Source organism: Pinus tabuliformis, chromosome 8, assembly GCF_031772625.1.
Source record: "Pinus tabuliformis cultivar Carrire ecotype Pingquan chromosome 8, CPIR1, whole genome shotgun sequence".
NCBI classification, from domain to species: domain Eukaryota; kingdom Viridiplantae; phylum Streptophyta; class Pinopsida; order Pinales; family Pinaceae; genus Pinus; species Pinus tabuliformis.
In genome coordinates this window covers 1,456,605,228-1,456,613,660 of record NC_142294.1, presented here as the reverse complement: position 1 = coordinate 1,456,613,660, position 8,433 = coordinate 1,456,605,228, and the positions used below count along the sequence as shown (strand labels likewise).

The following is an 8,433-nucleotide window of genomic DNA, read 5'->3' as shown; positions in this document are numbered from 1 at the left end:
CATCGAAGCTCTGATTTCAGTATCATACAGCCTTGCTACTCACAAATAATACAATCATTGTACCATGTTATCAGTCACCGGATGAGATAAAAAACCACATATTTAAACTTTACAAGTCATAGGATGAGATAAAAAACCACATATTTGAACTTTATTGTTATGTTTCGATTGAGGATTTCTAAAATATTTTGAAATTTGATAAATAAATATATACTTTTTTCCTTTCCTATCGGTTATCTTCCAAAATCCACGATAAAATTAAGTTTAGTTCAACAAGATTTTGGAATTTTTCACCTCATTATCATCCAGGCTATAATCAAGGCTTTCGACTGGTCGTAGCTGCAGCTTTTGTTCCATATTCACTTCGCTTTCCAGAAAGCCACCCTGCTACATTAAAATATGTATATATCAGGTGGGTGGCCTAAATTAAATGAGACCAGAACAGATTATGAGCTAACCCAAAAAAACAAGTACAATGACTTCAGAGGAAATGCATTATTGAGATTATTCCAGCAAAATGTATATTCTTCTGATGCCAAAGAAGTGCCTAGCATTTTGACGAACTATTTTAAACCCTTTTTATCTTATATCCATATATATTTGGATTTATTTTCAACATATACTAAAATCATTGTCTACTATAGATATCTGTCTGTATTGTCTATTTTCTTATCTTATACGCATATATATTTGGATTTATTTTCAACATATACTAAAATCACTGTCTACTACAAATATCTGTCTGTATTATCTATTTTCTCTGAATTAAAAAAAAAACCAGAAAAAACACCTTCATGCTCTTGCTACCAAGAAGTCGAGCAGGTAATTTGATTATATAATTAATATGGTTATATAATCAATATTACCAGAGGCTTTCATGTAGAAAATATGTTATAACTCTGAGAATCTAATCTAGATAAAAAGAAAATGACAACAATCTGTCCCACTACTCCACCTATTTATCTCTAAAATTAATGTTGTCTTTTTGAAAAATATCTTAACATTATTTTTATGTTTCATGACGCAAACAAATATATGAAAAACATAATATATACCTCTTATCTGTGGATAGGAGAGCTTGCTGTGTCCGGGAGAAATAGAGAAAGCTCATAGTCATCCTCCTTTTTTCCCACCTTTCAGACATTTCTCCTTGTGAAATTCACATTCATGGAGGAACCAGATGCCATGCACTATAAATGCTCATTTTTATCACAAGCACCTCGTTTTCTTTTAGAAACTAAGGAATACGACCCAACAGCCTGCTGGTCCTACTCAAACTTAATATCCTCCGCATGCAGAGGTAGAGGCAGCTTTTGAGGACGAGACGAAGCATCCAAAGCCATGGAAGAGTCCTCCTCGTTGCCTGTAATGCTCGAAGCTGGATAATCATAAGTTGGGTATCCTTCAGCATTCTCTACATACTGAAACTCTTTATTTTGGAGCTGCTCAGTATCAAACTGGTTGGTTACATTGTCATGTGCCCAACTATCTAGAGATTGATCCAGATACATTGTCCATCCGGACTCAGAGATCTCACTGCCCATGCTGACCAGATCTTCTCTTTGTAAATGCTGGCACGAAGAACTAGAAATAGGTCTCAGCTCTCCCAACTCAGAACGCAATTTAAACTTGGAATGCATATGTGTACGGTATTAGGCCTGAAATGTGGACACAGATCTACTGTTACTGTATTATTTAACTTTATAAAAAAATTCCAGCATTTGACTTCATAAGTTTAACAACCAATCCCCAGTACCGACATCTAGCGGTGGACCCATCGTTAATTTCTTTCTCTGGTTACTTCAGAGTACCCCAAATTAGTACAAATTTTATAAATAAATAAATAAATTTTATAAAAAATCATATTTAATATATATATATAGAATTCACTATATATATATATATATATTTATTTATTTATTATATATATTAATAAATAAACTATTGGTAGTATTCACAAATCAATGGTTGAGATTTATCTCCAAAGTAGTTATGCGCTTCTTATATTTTTAATTAAATTGATTAATTACAAAAAAATGTTATATGGACAAGTGTCATATCAAGTAGGTTATGGTATTTTAATTAAATTGATTAATTACAAAAAAATGTTATATGGACAAGTGTCATATCAAGTAGGTTATGGTATTTGGGCATGCGGTATTGATAAGCCATGGTATTGTAAGACAATCTATTTATAAATTAAGAATCTTTATGCTAAAGTGGAGCTAAATTTTTATGGTTTAAAATTATGTTTCATGTTTTTTTAAGTATATATGTTCGACTTATATATTATTTTTTTTATCATTAATATTAATTTAAAATAAAATTATAATTTAGTTAGTTGCTATGATTTATTTTAATTTTAACAATGTAAAATGTAATATAAAGTAAGTGTTTTGATGTTTATTAATTTATATGGTTGTGCTAATCTAATTATCAATTATTATTAGGTGGTAGAAGGTAGGGATATAACTCACATAGAATATTCTAGAATATTCTTAGTAAGATACATGTTATTTTTGCACTTTGTAAATCCTGCAGTAAACACAAATGACGCGAAGGAGAAAAAAAAATGAGACAATGAGAGACGAGACATCGCTGACGCGGATACAAGTGAAACAAAAATAGGGAGGAGAAAAAAATGAGAGACAATGAGAGACGAGACATGGCTAACATGGATACAAGTGAAACAAAAATAGGAAATATAAACGTATCAGTTATCACCTATATGTTTTGAGCTTTTATGTCATTTGAAATTATGTTGGGGTTAATTTCCACATCTTTCCAATCAACATCAATTCCCATTATATGGGAAATATGATGGTGGGATGGTATGTTGTTATGATTGTGAAACAAAAATAAGAAATATAAATGTATCAGTCATCACCTATATGCTTTGAGCTTTATGTCATTTGAAATTATGTTGGGGTTAATTTCCACATCTTTCCAATCAACATCAATTCCCATTATATGGGAAATATGATGGTGGGATGGTATGTCATTATGATGGCTCCCTCTTAGTATCAGTTATCACCTATATGTTTTGAGCTTTATGTCATTTGAAATTATGTTGGGGTTAATGTCCATGTCTTTCCAATCAACATCAATTCCCATTATATGGGAAATATGATGGTGGGATGGTATGTCGTTATGATGGCTCCCTCTCAGTATAGTTGATTGTTGTAAAGTCTTGAATAGACTCTCAGTATAGTTGATTGTTGTAAAGTCTTGAATAGACTCCTTAATGGTATACACTGGAGTTTTGCTCACTACAAGTTTAGTGACTATAATTTAGTTAGTTGCTATGATTTATTTTAATTTTAGCAATGTAAAATGTAATATAAAGTAAGTGTTTTGACATTTATTAATTTATATGGTTGTGATAATCTAATTATCAATTATTATTAGGTGGTAGAAGGTAGGGATATAACTCACATAGAATATTCTAGAATATTCTTAGTAAGATACATGTTATTTTTGCACTTTATAAATCCTGCAGTAAACACAAATGACGCGAAGGAGAAAAAAATGAGACAATGAGAGACGAGACATGGCTGACACGAATACAAGTGAAACAAAAATATGGAGGAGAAAAAAATGAGGGACAATGAGAGACGACACATGGCTGACGCGGATACAAGTGAAACAAAAATAGGAAATATAAACGTATCAGTTATCACCTATATGTTTTGAGCTTTTATGTCATTTGAAATTATGTTGGGGTTAATTTCCACATCTTTCCAATCAACATCAATTCCCATTATATGGGAAATATGATGGTGGGATGGTATGTCGTTATGATTGTGAAACAAAAATAGGAAATATAAACGTATCAGTTATCACCTATATATTTTGAGCTTTATGTCATTTGAAATTATGTTGGGGTTAATTTCCACATCTTTCCAATCAACATCAATTCCCATATAGGTGGGATGGTATGTCGTTATGATGGCTCCCACTCAGTATCAGTTATCACCTATATGTTTTGAGCTTTATGTCATTTGAAATTATGTTGGGGTTAATTTCCACATCTTTCCAATCAACATCAATTCCCATTATATGGGAAATATGATGGTGGGATGGTATGTCATTATGATGGCTCCCTCTCAGTATAGTTGATTGTTGTAAAGTCTTGAATAGACTCCTTAATGGTATACACTGGAGTTTTGCTCACTACAAGTTTAGTGACTATTAGAAAGAACACTTTATGATGTAGGTGTGTAGGTTTCTAGATTATTTTCTTTGACAAAGAGTTTAAGATGGTTTAAGAGGAAAACTTAGCTATCATCTAAGTCTTGGGAATGAGTTGCATCATCCAACACAAACAATTTTAACCAACTCTAATTTGACCAACTCTAATTTTAATTGGACCTCCCTAATTATCTATATCCAAACTTTCTCCTAGATTCCAGGAAGAAAGAGTTTACATAGTGGATATTGTTTTTCCTATGAAAATCCCCTGGCCATGATCTCATGTTTTCCTCTCTGGCTTCCCTCACCCAGATCATGAGAGGAACAAACATATATGGATTTATATATACATACAAATAGGAGGTAGATTGGTTCTAAATGTTCTCTATTGATTTCTAGCATACTAAATTTTGCACCATCATGTAGGCTCAATATAGTATCATTCAAGGCCAATATACATCACCCTTAAACAAAATAACCCACATGTTTCCCATGTAAAGTATTAATGTATTACCATGAGGCATAGGCATCATTACTGAAGCTACTAACAACATGGAGATGACACCCTGGATGAATAGATGATTAATGAGCTACCTCCTAGCTTTCATGATGAGGATTCATCTATAGTTTTTAGGGATCTTTGCCTTCTATAAAAGAGATGGAATGGAGGCATGAAATTTCCAATTGAAACTACAAACTTAGTTGTGCTTAATGTCTAGCAAGAAAGACTAAAGGAAATGCCACTGCGAAGATATAAATAATATAGTTTATTGGAGAAACTTTTTTTGAGATGACACAAAATAAAACAACAAAAGGAGGGATACAAAATTTCATGAATCAAGAATCTAAGTATAACGTTTTCAAACATAATGTGAATGACTTTTCTCCTGTACTTTCACAATTGTGAGGAACCAATTGTAATTGTGCTACTTATCATTGACTTCTTAAATGATATTCTCACGAACAAGGATTATGTTGCCAATATCATCATGGTGAAATAACAATAAAAATGACGAATTTCATAATTGTGAGGAACTAGTTGTGCCACTTATCATTGACTTCTTAAATGATATTCTCACGAAAAAGGATTATGATGGCAATATCATCATGGTCAAACAACAATTAGAATGCGGACATCATCACATGGTAACAACAATACAATTTTGTTCCAACCAATGTACACTCCTTTCTACAAAGTGAAATATATTGGTTTTCCACCAACATTTATTAAACCAAATTTATGAAATGCATTTGAAGACATTGAGTCACTATGGAAAGAGAATGATCGGAACCTAGTTGATGCTATGGAAATGATTGAGTTAGATAAATACAATGGTCCAACGAAACAACAAATAATACCATTCTTTTATAGTTTGGACATTTTACACGAGTGAAATAAGGATAAGAAGCAACAAGTAACTAAATTAACAACATCATATAACAAATGATGAGGTAGTTTATGAAGGTTCCCCTTACTACTAAAGTCTTTCTATTAAGCTTTCCTCATAAAATTAGACCAATTTCTAATGAACAAAAATTATTATCCATTGTATTGTGAATTAAGGTGACATGAGATTACTTTCTTATGAAATGTTTGATTTAAATCATTTACTTATAAAGGTTCCAGAATATTAGTGAAGAGAATTTTCATAAATCCTTTAGAGTGGAGTGTGGTGCATGACCTTCACTTTGAACATATCTTGGTTGGAATCTCTGTGAAACATAACATATGATAAAAAAAACACCAATAAAGAAACAAAATTGGATAAATTTTTTACTTATTTTTTCTATGTTATTGTTTTTTATATCATTGTCTTAGGGCATTTCTTTTGCAACATGTGGTGCAAATGCTAGTTAATAAATCTTCCTACTCAATGTATATGAATCTCACAAATTTTAAGACGTTTGTATTCAATTTTTTTCTTGATTAATGCGCCTCTCATGAGAATGGTACGCGATAAATAGCGTGCACAATTGGGAGCAGAGTGTTAAAGCATTAATGCTTCAAAAATTCACAGAACCCACTTGCATGCAAACGGAAGTCCAAGATGATTAATGCGACTCTATGTTACGCCTTCCTGCGTTATAACCCGATGTATATGTCTATAGGATGCGTTAACACTTAAAAAAACAGAGAAAAAAAAAATAGATTTCTCCTCTCACACGATTCGCTGCTAATCCGTTCTCTCTCGCTCTATTTAACCTCGCTCTGATACCAATTTATTGGAAAAGAAAAGGAGACAAAGCATAAATTCATACACAAAACATGAGCTGCAGGTCTTCTATTAATCACACAAAGCATGATGCTTACAATGAACCCGGTGAAGGTTATTTATTCTTTTCGACTAGCGACTCAGCTTGACTTGCAACCACATGCAACCACACACTAAAAGTCATCTATCACTTAACTGAACTTGACTCAACACTCAAACTCAAACACTCAATCACTCAGTTAACTGACCTTTTATGTTTATCCAACTCCTCAAGCAAGAGTAATTATCTTATTTTAACACTACTTTCCTATTTTTGCCAAAATCAGCTGCCTTTTCTTCTTCTACAAGTTTTCTTTGCCTCGTCTTCCATTGCAACCTGCGGTGTTAAATCATTCAAAACCAAAACGGAAAAAATATTTAGTTAATGTAGAGATAAATAAAGTTTAGGTGTTAAATCATTCAAAACCAAAACGGGAAAAATATTTAGTTAATATAGAGATAAATAAAGTTTAGATGGTAATTTAATTGGCAATGATTGTGAGCAAAATTCAAATTGAGTTTGGCAAACCAAAAAAAATCTAAAAATAATAAAATTGACGACCACCGCGGAGTATTATGTAAATGATAAGATTCAAAACTCAAATTAGATGGATCAAACAAAAATAATCTAAAAAATAAGTAAAACTAATCCACAGAAACAAAAATTATTTCTGTGCAGAGTCGACCTTGGCCGCCTGGCAGAGTGTGACCTCAATGTCAAGGGGATTGGAGATTGCTGCAATGGCTTCCATCTTGCATCTCAATTCCAACTCAATGTGGGATATGGCCTTCCGACACTCTTTTACAAGACCCCGACTCGGCCGAGTTCCAAGGTTTTCCTCCTCTGCCGCAGCCTTTGCAGTCACCATTTTCGTCGTCGTCTCTCACCAATTCAATTCAGATGGTAGAGAGTTTGAGTATCGAGGCATGTTAGAGTTACAGTCTCCCATGGCAGTGCCTTGACTGTTCTAAAATAAACCTGAGACTCCATTTCATGGCCCCCTTCGTGACGCAATGGAAATTAGAAATTATGACGAGTAGCATTTTTATAGGGCAACGTTTAATCAGCGATCCATAGGTATTTAATGCCCGGGGATATGCACCCAGCTTAGCCCGATAACACGCGAAAAGCCCAAATATTATTTAATGCCGAAATTCCCCGCTCCCGTGTTATCGCGTTAAGCTGCGTGCATATCCCCAGGCATTAAATACCTTATGGATAGCTGATTAGGCGTTGCCTTTTCATAGTACCACCTTACCTACCGCCATCGATTGTTTTATAACCTGCGGACCTACCCTCAGCCGAAACCATTAGAAAAAAACACGAGAATATCTCCGTCGTTGGAGCATTAGTGAACACCCTCCAATATGCAGAACGGTGTGGATCAAGAATCGAGAAAGTATGTTTATATAAGATAAAATAAAAAGAAATAGTTTTTAACCGCTGAGTTTGTTGAATGCCTTGAATTTTACATGGTTGGATGTGTGGTTAATTCAAAGGAATTTAGTTTAATGTTTTCAAAGTAAAAACATATTTAAATTATACAATTAGTATAATTATATTACTAAATGTGGTTGATAAATGCCGTATTAACCATACAATATTTATAAATACATATAAATATGAACATTAATATACAATACTATTTATATATATATATCAAATCTACATTAATGTACATTAACTATAGAAATGTTAATCTATATATTAATGTATTTAAATGCACATTATTGTGCATTAATGCACTTTAGTGTGTGTACATTATTGTTATGCACACTAATGTATATTAACTAAAGTTCATTGATCTATAGTAATGTTTAATTCCTTTGGTTTTCACTATTCATCGCTTTGGTTTCTAAGCAACCACATTAATAAATGTGGTTTCTGCAAATACGAACCCTAGATTAATAAACCAAAGGAATTGATATTATAAACCAAAGTTTTCTAATATACCCAACGGGTGAATACTAAAACCCCAAGGGATTGTAA

The 8,433-nt window shown here is 32.7% G+C and overlaps 1 pseudogene; it reads right to left on the bottom strand.

The window, feature by feature from the left end:
• Positions 1-252: 252 nt before the first annotated feature.
• Positions 253-1,544, bottom strand: LOC149241257 (uncharacterized; annotated as a pseudogene).
• Between the last annotated feature and the right edge of the window lie 6,889 nt (positions 1,545-8,433).